The sequence below is a fragment of the Trachypithecus francoisi genome, unplaced genomic scaffold, assembly GCF_009764315.1.
Source record: "Trachypithecus francoisi isolate TF-2019V2 unplaced genomic scaffold, Tfra_2.0 Lachesis_group19, whole genome shotgun sequence".
NCBI lineage: Eukaryota > Metazoa > Chordata > Mammalia > Primates > Cercopithecidae > Trachypithecus > Trachypithecus francoisi.
Window position 1 is genome coordinate 41,951,808 of NW_022681464.1, and position 12,775 is coordinate 41,964,582.

Below are 12,775 nucleotides of genomic sequence, written 5' to 3' on the forward strand. Positions count from 1 at the left end.
GAAAAAAAAAAAAAAAAAAAAGAAGAAGAAGAAGAAGAAGGAGAAGGAGAAGAAGAAGAAGAAGATCCAATTTACACAACATGACCTTATCCCTAGGACACTCCTCCCACTCTGGCTATCATCCTCTGTCTTGACAAATCACAGTCACCATCTTAGACCTTTATTTAAGGCAGAGGTTATCTGAGCCTCAGCACCATCTTTGTTTTTCAAGTTTTCCTTATATGTACATGCCTTAAACTTTCCTCTCTCTTTAACTATTTTGAGTTGGGTTTTTGTCACTTGAAATTGGGCACTTTTTTATATTAATATATCTACCTTCCATTAAGGACCATAGAGAATGTCAGATAGCATCTGCTTTCTTATTTTTTACTTAAAACTCTTTTTTTCTTTTATTAAAGAGATGAGAGCGGCTGGACACGGTGGCTCGTGCCTATAATCCCAACACTTTGGGAAGCTGAGGTGGGCGGGTCACCTGAGGTCAGGAGTTTGAGACCAGCCTGGCCAACATGACAAAACCCCGTCTCTACTAAAAATACAAAAATTAGCCTGGCATGGTGGTGGGCGCCTGTAATCCCAGCTACTCGGGAGGCTGAGGCAGAAGAATTGCTTGAACCCAGGAGGTAGAGGTTGCAGTGAGCTGAGATTGCGCTATTGCACCCCAGCCTGGGGGACACAGTGAGACTCTTGTCTCAAAAGAAAAAAAAAATATATATATATTATATATATATATATATATATATGAGGCCTTGCTACATTGCCCAAGAGGGAGTGCAGTGACTATTCACAGTGCAGTCCTACTATTGATCAGCACGGGAATTTTGGCCTTCTCCATTACCTAACTTGGCCAGTTCACCTCTCCTTAAGCAAACTGGTTGTCCTCCACTCCTGGGAGATCACCATTACTGCAGTGGAACTTAGTGTGGACACTTGATTGACATAGCACACTCCAGGCCAGAACTCTTGGCCTCAAGAAAGTCTCCTGCCTCAGCCTGTGGTGTAGCTGAGTCTACAGGTATGTGCCACAGCAGCAGGCAGCGTCTGCCTTTTGACATTTAATCTCTTCTTAAGGGCCTTGTAGTATTTTACATTTACATAGCTGCATTTCCAGAGTATAATGTAAAAAAATACATTTAAATAGGATTTAACAAAGATATTTCACAAGAAAAAGCAGTGGTTAAACAATTCAGGACTCAAACTGCCTGGGACCAAATACTAGCTCTCACATTTACTTGATTGGGTGATTTGTGGAAAATTACTTCACTTTCTTGTCCTCAGTTTACTCATTTTACTATAAAATATTCCCATTTTACTATTAAATGGGGATAAAAATAAGACGTATATCAAAAGATGAGAATTGAATGACATAATGAACACAGAATTGTTAGCATTGTTCCTGGCATCAAGTAAACATTCGATAGTAGTTTATTCTATGATATCATCTTCATGGCCGTGGGTTAGGAAGAGTGTTGTACAGCTGCCATAAGACGATAATGTGGGCTCTAATGGAGCTTTTCAGCACATGTTTATAAAAGGCAATTGGACATTTGCAAAGAGATGAACTATTATCTGTCCTCTTATTTATGTAGCAAGAAGCACTAGAGACCCAGAGGGGAGATGTGAGCTAAGAAAGGGCATCTCCCTAAAGCCAAGGAGTGGATGGAGGCTACAAGAAAATAGCAGCCAGCTATATAAAAAACTAAAAAGACTTTTACAAATTGGTTTTGGCAGGGAATTGGTCCTTAGGGAACTTGGTGGGTGTGTTTTTCTTTTATAGAGGAAGAGGAAGCCAAATTGGAGGGGTCTAGAAGACAGCTGTTCATACGGACATGTAGATAGCGTTTGTCCCCAGGACTCTGCAGTACATCCCTGCCTGCGGGGTATCTGTAACAATGCAGCCTTTCAACAGGAAAGTCAGACTCCGAAAGCAAAGTTTGCAACCGTAGCAGCAAATACGAATTTTTTGTTTATTTATTTATTTATTTATTTTTGAGATAGAGTCTCACTCCGTCGCCCAGGCTGGAGTGCAGTGGCGCGATCTTGACTCACTGCAACCTCCGCTTCCCGGGTTCAAGTGATTCTCCTGCCTCAGCCTCCCGAGTAGCTGGGATTACAGGCGTGCATCACTGTTTCCAGCTAATTTATTTTTTTTTTAGAGATGGGGCTTCATCATGTTGGTCAGGCTGGTCTCAAACTCCTGACCTCGTGATCCACCCACCTCAGCCTCCCAAAGCCACTGGGCCCAGCCCTGCAAATAAAAAATTTATAGCTGGACACCAATTATCTGGAAAGTCAGAAATACATGTTTATAAAGATATTTGTCATTGTGTCATTTGTATTACACCGCTCACTATTATTGGAGCTTCCTTCAGCAATTTATACAGAGTCTTGCTCTGTCGCCCAGGCTGGAGTGTAGTGGTACAATCTCGGCTCACTGCAACCTCCACCTCCCAATTCAAGTGATCCTCCCACCTCACGCTCCCAAGTAGCTAGGACTACAGACATGCACCGCACCCAGCTAATTTTTGTATATTTAGTAGATATGGGGTTTCACCATGTTGGCCAGGCTGGTCTTGAACTCCTGACCTTGTGATCTGCCCAGCTCGGCCTCCCAAAGTGCTGGGATTACAGGCATGATTCTAAGCGCCCAGCCTTCCTTCAGCTTTTTACTAATTTCTTCTACTATTTGTTCCCGATGGAGGCAAATATTCTACAATATTTTACACTTTAGGTTCTCCAAGGGCTTCTTCATGTTTGCCTCACAATGCCCACTTGTGTCGTTTTATGACACATCTCCAGACCTGTCATCAAGAAGCGAAATTTGAGTTAAATAACTCGTAAACCTGGCATTGGCTTAGTGGCAAGGACAATATTCAAATTTTAGGAAGAAGATGTTACTAAGTAATAAGATCAGTTGCCTGAAAAGACAGTATTTTTTTTATCAAAAAGCATTTTACAGGATCTCATTTAATCTTGAGAAGCAACACATTGGATATGTGAAGATCAGAAGACTGAAATTAAAATTGTAGCTCCAGAAATTGTGAGCGATTTGACCCTTCAACAGGTCAGTTACCTTTTCTGAGCCTCAGTTTCCTCCTCTGGAAAATGTAAATAACCGAATCTTTTGCTAGACGTAGTAGTCACTGGCTGGGCACAGTGGCTCACTCCTGTAATCCTAGCTCTTTGGGAGGTCTAATGGGCGGATTGCCTGAGCTCAGGAGTTTGAGACCACCCTGGGCAACATGGTGAAACCCTGTCTCTACTAAAACACAAAAAATTAGCCACGCATTGTGGTAGGCGCCTCTAGTCCCACCTACCTGGGAGGCTGAGGCCTGAGAATTGTTTGAACCCGGGAGGCAGAGCTTGCAGTGAGCTGAGATTGCTCCACTGCATCCCAGCCTGAGCAACAGAGCAAGGCTCTGTCTCCAAAAAAAAAAGAAGAAGAAGAAGTAGTAATGACAGTGATAATAACAACTGTTAGCAGGTACTGAATCTTCAAATCATACTTTACACCCATTGTCTCGTTTAGGCTGCTTAAATCTCCAACTCCACCTTTACCATGGGAGAGTTGGAGATTTAAGCAGAATATGGGAGAAGATGGACTGCACCATGGCCACTGAAGGTGGCTAGAGAATCATGCCAACCCATCGCATTTCAACTCCTGCCCACGGTCATTAAGGGGCCTTTAGAATTGCCAGGCAAACACACTGCCTACCCTAAACTCTTCACTCTCCCACTTAGCAGCCCATTCTTTCAGAGCTCAGCTGCGTTTCCCACTATCTATGATGCCCAGCCCTTCCTTTCCCCATCTTTGAATTCCTGGTCTTTCTTGAGCACCCAAGTAAAAAATTTCCCTCAGGAAGCCTTCTATGATTGTTCCAGAACTCACCAACTACTTGCTCCCTTGTGGCCCGGATGCGCTCTGTAATACAATCTCGGTTGCAACTGCTGTTGATGTTACAAACATGTTTTTCCTATTAAATAAGAAACACATGCTCCTTCTCAGTTTATTTTGTTTTCCCACTCCCCCACAGTGTCTGAAACTTGACAAATATTTGTTGATTTTGACAAAAATGTAGTTTGGTTGCAGTTGTGTGTTTACTATGTTCCAGGCATTATGCTAAGCATGTTTCATAAACTAGCTCCAAATGGTATAAAAGTCCCAAGGTGGCAGAAAGTAATGTAAGCTGCTAAGTATAAACAGTTCTGAGTCACAAGCAACAAACAAAGGCAAGTTAATCAGAGGGATATCACAGCAGGGAGAATGGGGATCATAGAATCCATGGGAACTTGTAGAGGAGGGCTTGGAAAACAGGAACCAAGAGAGTCACAGGTGCTATGCAACAGAATCCACGCCCAAGGTCACCCACCAAAAACAGTCTAGCTGAAGCAGACTGCTGCACCTGGGGCTGTCTGACCTTCAAATGTTCACTGCATCTTTGTTTCACCAGCTCAAGGCTCAAAGCCTGGAGAGCCAGTAACTGATTGGCTGAGCTTACACTGTATGCCCCAGGTGGGCAGTGAGGAAGCCTTGACCTTCCCTTCTCTTCCACAGGAGGAGCTGGGAGTAAGAAAGAGGTTTTACCCGTGGGGAATCCTCCCCCAGACAGAGAAGGGAGTGCTGAGAGGAGGAGGGTGCTGCTGGCCAACAAGCAAGATGGCGCCTGCCTTCCACAGGTGGACAGGAAGAGCTCCACGAAGCGGGTGAGATGCCAACAGTCAATGCAGGATAAGTCTAGTTTTGAAAGAGGCAAGAAAACAGAAAAAGTTGTGGGGAATCACTTTGGCAGGGGCGTAGAGACAACACTGGAAATGTTTGGATGGGGCAGAGCTATAGGCAGGCTGTATGAGGGCCGTTGGTCTCTCCTATCTGGCTTCTTCCTGGCTGTTTTTGGAGTTTCTCCTCCTCCCTACACTTCTGGGCATAGGTAAAACACCACGCCACACTGTGTACCATCTGGCACCCTAAGTAGCAATTGAGTGGGACAGATGATGAAACCCAGAAGCGGGGGTCAGTTTACTCTCCATGGGATGAATTTTGACCAATGAGAAATAGAAGAGGGAGAGAGCTAGACAGGCTCTCCTCCTGTTTCTCTCTACTATGCTCCTCTGCCAGGCCCAGTTTCTCCGAGCAGCCCACCTGGACAAGTCCAGGGTGCAGATACGCCGCCAAGCCCGTGCTGCGTTTCTTCCTGGTGAAGCAGTACCAGGCAGTCACACATCTCTAGGTTACTCCCCATCTCTCTCTTCATTTTCTTCTTTGTTGCCATGAATTTGCATGTCTCAAAGAATAAACCATCAGCATTTTCATCTTTGCTTCAGGATCTGTCTATGGAGATATTGGACTAAGAAAGGACCCTTTGCATGGAGCAATTAGTGAGACGTGGGAGATACATTTGAATCCTGCAGGCAATGGGAAATTATTATCAATTCTTTTTTTTTTTTTGAGAAGGTGTCTCACTCTATCACCCAGGCTGGAGTGCAGTGGCATGATCTTGGCTCTGCCTCCCGAGTTCAAGCAATTCTCCTGTCTCAGCCTCCCAGGTAGCTGGGATTACAGACGCGGGCCACCACACGCGTCTAATTTTTGTACTTTTAGTACAGACGGGTTTTCACCATATTGGCCAGGCTGGTCTCCAACTCCTGACCTCAAGTGATCCACCCACCTCGGCCCCCCAAAGGGCTGGGATTACAGGTGTGAGCCACCATACCTGGCTTATTATCAATTTTTAAGCACAAGAACAAGGCAACAATCTTTTTTTTTTTTTTTTAAATGAAAATCTACCTGCTAGCAGTAAATGGAAAGAGCGGAATGAAAATAAATGGAAGTGGCCATATGGGTGGAGGTGGGGAACATAGAAGAAGAATGTGCAGTGAGAATGAAGAAGGGTGAATCAGATGAGATTTCAAACAAAGAAACATGACTTAGTGACTAATTGGATGCAGATGATCAAGGAAATTGTAGACTTAAAATGTTCTTTCTGAGAGTGAAAAAAAGAATGGTTAGATGGAAGATGAACCGACGGGAGAGGAAATCATGAGCACAGTTGGATTGTTGTCATTTCGATGTTACCAGTTAGTCAAATGGCAGTGTTAGAAAAACAGCTGGAAATTCAGGACAGATGGAGATTGTGGCTGAGGCCAGAAAATCGAGTCTTCTCTGTGTGACCTCAAAGTCACTGGTGTGCAGGAGCTCACCAAGTTGAGACTGTGCAGAGAAAGGTCACGGAGAACTGAAGTGACAGCAAGACAAGAGGGTTTCTAGAAAACGGCGGGAGCCTTCCCGGAAAAGGGGATCCAGGACTGACCTACTGAAGGTGAGAGCTGGAGTAGGGACATTTGAGGAAGGAGAAAGGACAAAGGAGGAAAGGATGGTCATGATGAGGACACCAGAAAGTTACAGAGAAGATAAGTGACATGCCCTTTGCTGAGCCATTACTATGCCAGCTGCTTAATCCTCATATGCAAGGTAAATTTTTGTGTTTTTTTGAGGCGGCGTTTCACTCTTGTTGCCCAGGCTGGAGTACAATGGCTCAATCTCAGCTCACTGCAACCTCTGCTTCTCGGGTTCAAGCTATTCTCCTGCCTCAGCCTCCCAAGTAGCTGGGATTACAGGCTCCCGCCACCATGTCCGGCTAATTTTTTTGTAATTGTGGTACAGATGGGGTTTTGTCATGTTGGCCAGGCTGGTCTCAAACTCCTGACCTCAGGTGATCCATCCACTTCAGCCTCCCAAAGTGCTGGGATTACAGGCGTGAGCCACTGCGTCCGGCTTATGCAAGATGAATATGATTCCCATTTTCTGGGTAAAGCCACAGAGATTCACAGAGGCTAGCTAACCTGCTTGAGTTTGCAGAGCTAAAAAGTGTACTTTCATCTTTGCTGTATCATAAATCAACCCCAAACTTAATGGTTTCGAGCAACAATCATTTATTTTCCTCAAGATGATTCTGTGTTTTGCCAGCTAGACAGGCTCAGTTGGATGCTTTTTCTGCTGGCCTTCCTGAGCTCCTTCATGCGTCTGCAGTCAACTCCAGGTTAAGGGATGAGTGATTTAGGGGGAGCCACAGCCTGGATGCATGGAGCTAAAATACAGGAGTCCTCCATCGTCAAAGGAAGCTGATAGATCAAGAATTAGAAATTTAAAACAAAATTAGAATTAGAACAAAATATCAAGAATGTAGAGTGTGGTAGAGAGCGGTTGCTGATAGCACATCATAATGACAATAATTAGCAGAGCAGGCAGCTCCGGAGCGCATGTAATGCGCCAGAGACTGGGCCCAGGGCTTTTGTGCTTTGTCTCACTGAGTCCCCACAACAGCCCTAGGAGATAAGGTAGGCCGATTAGCATTGTTTTTCAATGACGAAACAGGCAATGCCTTAAGTAGCTTAATCAAGATGAATCCAGGCAGAGGGGTGTGGAGTTTGGAATGTGGAAGAAAGGTTTGATTTAGTGATTTTGCTGATACGAAGAAGAAACGTTCTACAGGTAAGGTGGGCAGGAACTGATTCTAAGATGCTAAAGGTCGTAAACATGGATGTTGATGTCGCTAACAATAATGATCGATAATAAAGTGTAAAATAAAAAAAAAAACAAGTCAAACTTAGTCCTGAAATATCCAATGAAATACAGGATGTGAAAATATTATACAATCCTGGGAAAACAGAAAAATTAAATACCAACCCAGGAGAGGACATAATATGGGGATAGGCTAGGTTATACTGCAGTAACAAACTAGTCTGCAACCTCTGAAGCATAAAACAACAGAGATCTCTTTCTCGATGATTGTGGGTTAGCAGTGGGCTCCGTTCACTATTGTAACTCAGGGATGCAAGCTGATGGAAGCTTCGTTTCAACATATGCTTCCAACTGAGGCAAGCAAAGAAGTAAGTCCCACACTGGCTCTTAAAGTTTCTGTTTATATTCCATAGGCCATGGCAAGTCACCTGGTCATAACTAACCTCAAGAAACCATGATAGTGGGGTCCTATTATGTGTCTGTAAGTGGAGGAGAACCAGAAATATTGGGAAAATAGTGTTAATGAGGACCACTGAGAAATTCTTGTAGACTACACTAGGACATTATCGGGAGACACATGAGAGCTGGAACTCAGGTCTAGGAATTCCAGCTGAGCATGGAGAAGAAGAAATGGAGAGCAAGAGAGACAGGGATGGGCAAGATCAAGCCATGCCAGCATCCAAAGCACAATCAGGACCGCTCTCCACAAGGTAGCTGTTCAGATGGAGTTTGCGGCAAACAGGGAAGCTTATTATTGGAGCAGCTTGGGGTTCTCTTGAGGACCCCAATTCAGGAAACCCTAATCCGTGCTAGGATGGGAGGTTTTTTTCCTTCTGCTCCAGACGTTCTCCAAGTGTGTCCTGAGACAATGCATTACCAATTCCAGGTGTGGAATGAGAACTTTACTAGGAGCAAGAAGGGCCTTAAGAAAGAAGTGAGTTTAGAGTCATGTTGTCTAGAGGGCCCAGGTCCCTAGAGGTGAGCCTTTGCCGGGGGCTCTTATGGAGACCATTTACAAAAGCAAATATCTCAGTTGTATCTACGCTACACTCATCATCATAATTCTGCGGTGGGTTTCGCTTTTGTGTTTCCTGACAACTAAGGGCTGCAAGGTTTTCATTTTCTTTTTTTTTTTTTGAGACGGAGTCTCGCTCTGTCGCCCAGGCTGGAGTGCAGTGGCCGGATTTCAGCTCACTGCAAGCTCCGCCTCCCAGGTTCACGCCATTCTCCTGCCTCAGCCTCCCGAGTAGCTGGGACTACAGGCGCCTCCACCTCGCCCAGCTAGTCTTTTGTATTTTTCAGTAGAGACGGGGTTTCACCGTGTTAGCCAGGATGTTCTCGATCTCCTGACCTCGTGATCCGCCCGTCTTGGCCTCCCAAAGTGCTGGGATTACAGGCTTGAGCCACCGCGCCCGGCCAAGGTTTTCATTTTCTAATGAAAGAAAACATGGACGTTTATCTGCAGAGACAAACACTGAAGCATAAATAATTTCAGGAGTGAATGTATTCGTGGATTATCAGCATAATGGACAATACTTTTAGTTACAGGTTTCCAAGACACAGTGCTATTCAAACAGATTCTCATATTAACCTTCTTTAGAGCCCAGGGCACAGCTTTACATCTTTATTAACTCAGGGAGGGCTTTGACTAAGAAAAGAGACTGAGATAATGAGGCCAGGCTTGTTTGTTTTTTGATTACCTACATTCCTAAGGTATCTAGGACCTAAAGAATCTCAAAGAATGCACCGATTATTTTTCTATTAGATTGACTTTCTTAAATATCAGATGTTTCAAGTGAGCTCATACCAGATCTTAGTTAATCTGTGCCTGAATTCCGTAAGTACCAATAATGCATCACTAGTAGCAGAGCAGAAGTTATGCATAGCTCTGTAACTCACACATAAAATGCTAGCGAGAAGCTGGGACCACCCTAGATCCATTGTAATGAGAACCATCAGTGTAAGGCAGACTTCTTAAATTTCAGAACAGACATTAGACAAGGAAGCAAAACATATGTAGCTGAGAAAAATAAACATTTCAAGAGCTAAGCAGCATATGCCTTTCCTCTCTGATTTAGGCCAAAAATGACCTCCCTTCAGAGCCAGAAGGACAAACTAAGCAGCCAAGGATTGAAAATAAAATAACCCATATGGAGCGAAGGAAAAGAAGAGTTAAAAGAAGGTCACATACCACATGTGCTGGTCACAGTGTCACAACTTGTTCCAGAGCAGCTTAATGTACTCTTCCTTGGTTGCCTGCTCATTGAGCTGAAGGTTTTGTTTGATATGTGACTTCTAATTGACTGGCTATTTTTCATTAACATTCTGCACAGTTTTGATTCAATAGGTAATTAGTACTATGAAAGATTGGATTTTAATTATGAGATGAAGAGTCCATCATTTCAATAATGTTCTCAAAAGTCTGCAGGTAGCTGACCCAGGGCAGAAGACATTGCTGGTTGTAACCCTACCTTCCTTCCAGGTTGAAGATAGGCTGTTTTGAGGGAAGAGGAGCACTTTTTCACCCTGGGGGAGTGAATCTTGATAAACTGAAGTTGGTCAAGGTAATTCTATTCTGTTTGCCAGTGATTGGCTCAGATACAAGCTCCTTTTCTAATCAGCATTATTGAAGTATATTTTATGGATAAGAAAACGCAGGAATTGTAAGTTTGCAGTTTGGTAAGATTGACAAATGTAAACAATTACAGCCACCCCCATATTCATGATAGAAAACATTTTCCTCACCCTTGAAAAGTTGCCTACTGTCTTTTGTAATCAGTTCCCAGCCACCTATTTCTGGAAACCACTGTCTTGCTTTATGTCACTACAGGTTAGCCCTTTTACATTTTTCATATAAATGGAATTATAGGTGCCTGCATGGGCCCTGGCTCACTCACTGGACTGTAGGATGCCTTGGCAATGGGAAATCCAATTATCAAAATTGACTTCAGAAGAGAGAACCTAACAGAACAATAACAATGGAAGAAACTGGGAACATTATCAAACAGCTATCATCCTGCAAAGAAAAAAAGGCCCTTCATGAAAAAGAAAGATCTTTTTTTTTTTTTGAAACAGTTTTGCTCTTGCCCAGGCTGGAGTGCAGTGGCGCGATCTCGGCTCACCACAACCTCCGCCTCCCAGGTTCAAGCAATTCTCCTGCCTCAGCCTCCGGAGTAGCTGGGATTACAGGCATGCGTCACCACACTTGGCTAATTTTGTATTTTTAGTAGAGACGGGGTTTCTCCATGTTGGTCAGGCTGGTCTCAAGGTCCCTGGCCTCATGTGATCTGCCCGCCTCAGCCTCCCAAAATGCTGGGATTACAGGCGTGAACCACTGCACCAAACACATTTTTTTTTTCTGAGACGGAGTCTCACTCTGTCGTCCAGGCTGGAGTACAGTGGCACGATCTCGGCTCACTGCAACCTCCACCTCCCTGGTTCAAGCAATTCCCCTGCCTCAGCCTCCCAAGTAGCTAGGATTACAGGTGCTCACCACCACACCTGGCTAATTTTGTTGTATTTTTAGTAGAGACAGGGTTTCACCATGTTGGCCAGACTGGTCTCAAACTCCTGACCTCATGCAATCCACCCACCTCGGCCTCCCAAAGTGCTAGGATTACAGGCATGAGCCACCGTGCCCAGCTCCAGAAAGATCTTAAGCAACATGATGGATTCAGAAGCTCATGAAAAGAGGCCACCAATACTAACATCTTCAAAACAAGATATATCACCTCATATTATAAATGTTGGTGAAATGAAGCATGACTTGTGTGGCTGCTGTGTAGCCTTCAACACGTAATAATCACATTTCCCATTCAGAAGATCCTCTTTCAACAACAGCTGTATGCCATTAAAACCCGGGATGCAATACTTCAGTTGAGAAGGGATGGATTTCGAAACTTGTATCCTGGAATCCTTCCCTCATTGATGTAAAAGATAACTACACTTGCACTTATGTTGATCTGTAGGAGGATTTATCCTGCCTTCTCCACAAATGTGTCAGTGCTCCAGAGTTTACAACCCGTGTCGTAGCAGCAGCGCTTGCAGGGACAACAGAAGCAATTTTCACTCCACTGGAAGGAGTTCAGACATTGCTTCAAGGCCACAGGCATCAGGACACATTTACCAGCACTTATAAGGCTTTCAAGGCACTGAAGTTCCGTGGAATTGGAGAGCGTTGTTGAGACTTGCTGCTCGTTCTTTTCCGGAATGGACTTAGCAATGTCTTCTTTTTTTTTTTTTTGGCCTGAAGGTGCCTTTAAGGAGCATCTGCCTACTGCAGCGACTCCCAGTGCTCATTTGGTCAATGATTTTCTCTGTGGAGGTCTATTGGGTGCCATGTTGGGATTCTTGTTTTTTCTAATTAATGTTGTAAAAACTAGCACACAGTCTCAGACTGGTGGGGAATTTCAGTCTTTCCTCAAGGTTTTCCAAAACATCTGTCTGGAATGGGACAGAAAACTGATCAATCTTTTCAGAGGTGCTCATCTGAATTACCATCGGTCCCTTATCTCTTGGGGGCATAATCAGTGCAACTTAGGAGTTCTTGTTAGAGTTTATATGAAGAAAACCATCAGTTAAGTGCCATTTATTAACTGAATAGACCTTCTAAGAAGAATGCGGTTTGGCCTCTTTTGTAATTGGTCACAATAAGTTGGTGTCATGACTCCAGGCCACAGTGAGTTATGGGCAAGGCTGTTTTCCTTAAGCATCAACAAAACAGAGTAAAAGATTCCAACGGAAAAAATGAATAAACAAATAAATGGAATTATACACTGTTTTGTCTTTATCTTCTTTTCTTTCACTTTACATAATGCTATTGAGATTCATCCATTCTGAGAGTCGGTAGGCCATTCTTTTTGATAGCTGAGAAGCTTTCCATTGTATAAGTATACCTCTACTTATTTACCGATTTAGATGACCCACAGTTTTTGGCTCTTATGCATAAACCTGTTATGAACATCAAGTGCAAATATTTATGTGGAGCTGGATTTCTGAATTGCATTGTGAGTATATATGAACTCCTTAAGAAGTTGCAAAAGTACTTTCCAAAGTGATATTCCCATCAACAATATAATATTCCAAGATTTCTTTTCTTTTTTTGAAATGGAGTCTCGCTCTGTCGCCCAGGCTGGAGTGCAGCGGCGCGATCTCGGCTCACTGCAAGCTCCACCTCCTGGGTTCACGCCATTCTCCTGCCTCAGCCTCCTGAGTAGCTGGGACTACAGGCGCCCGCCACCATGCCCGGCTAATTTTTTG

At 43.9% G+C, this 12,775-nt stretch overlaps 1 pseudogene; it reads left to right on the top strand.

Moving 5' to 3' along the window:
* Positions 1–11,156: 11,156 nt before the first annotated feature.
* LOC117063868 lies at positions 11,157–12,272 on the top strand (annotated as a pseudogene).
* Positions 12,273–12,775: the final 503 nt, after the last annotated feature.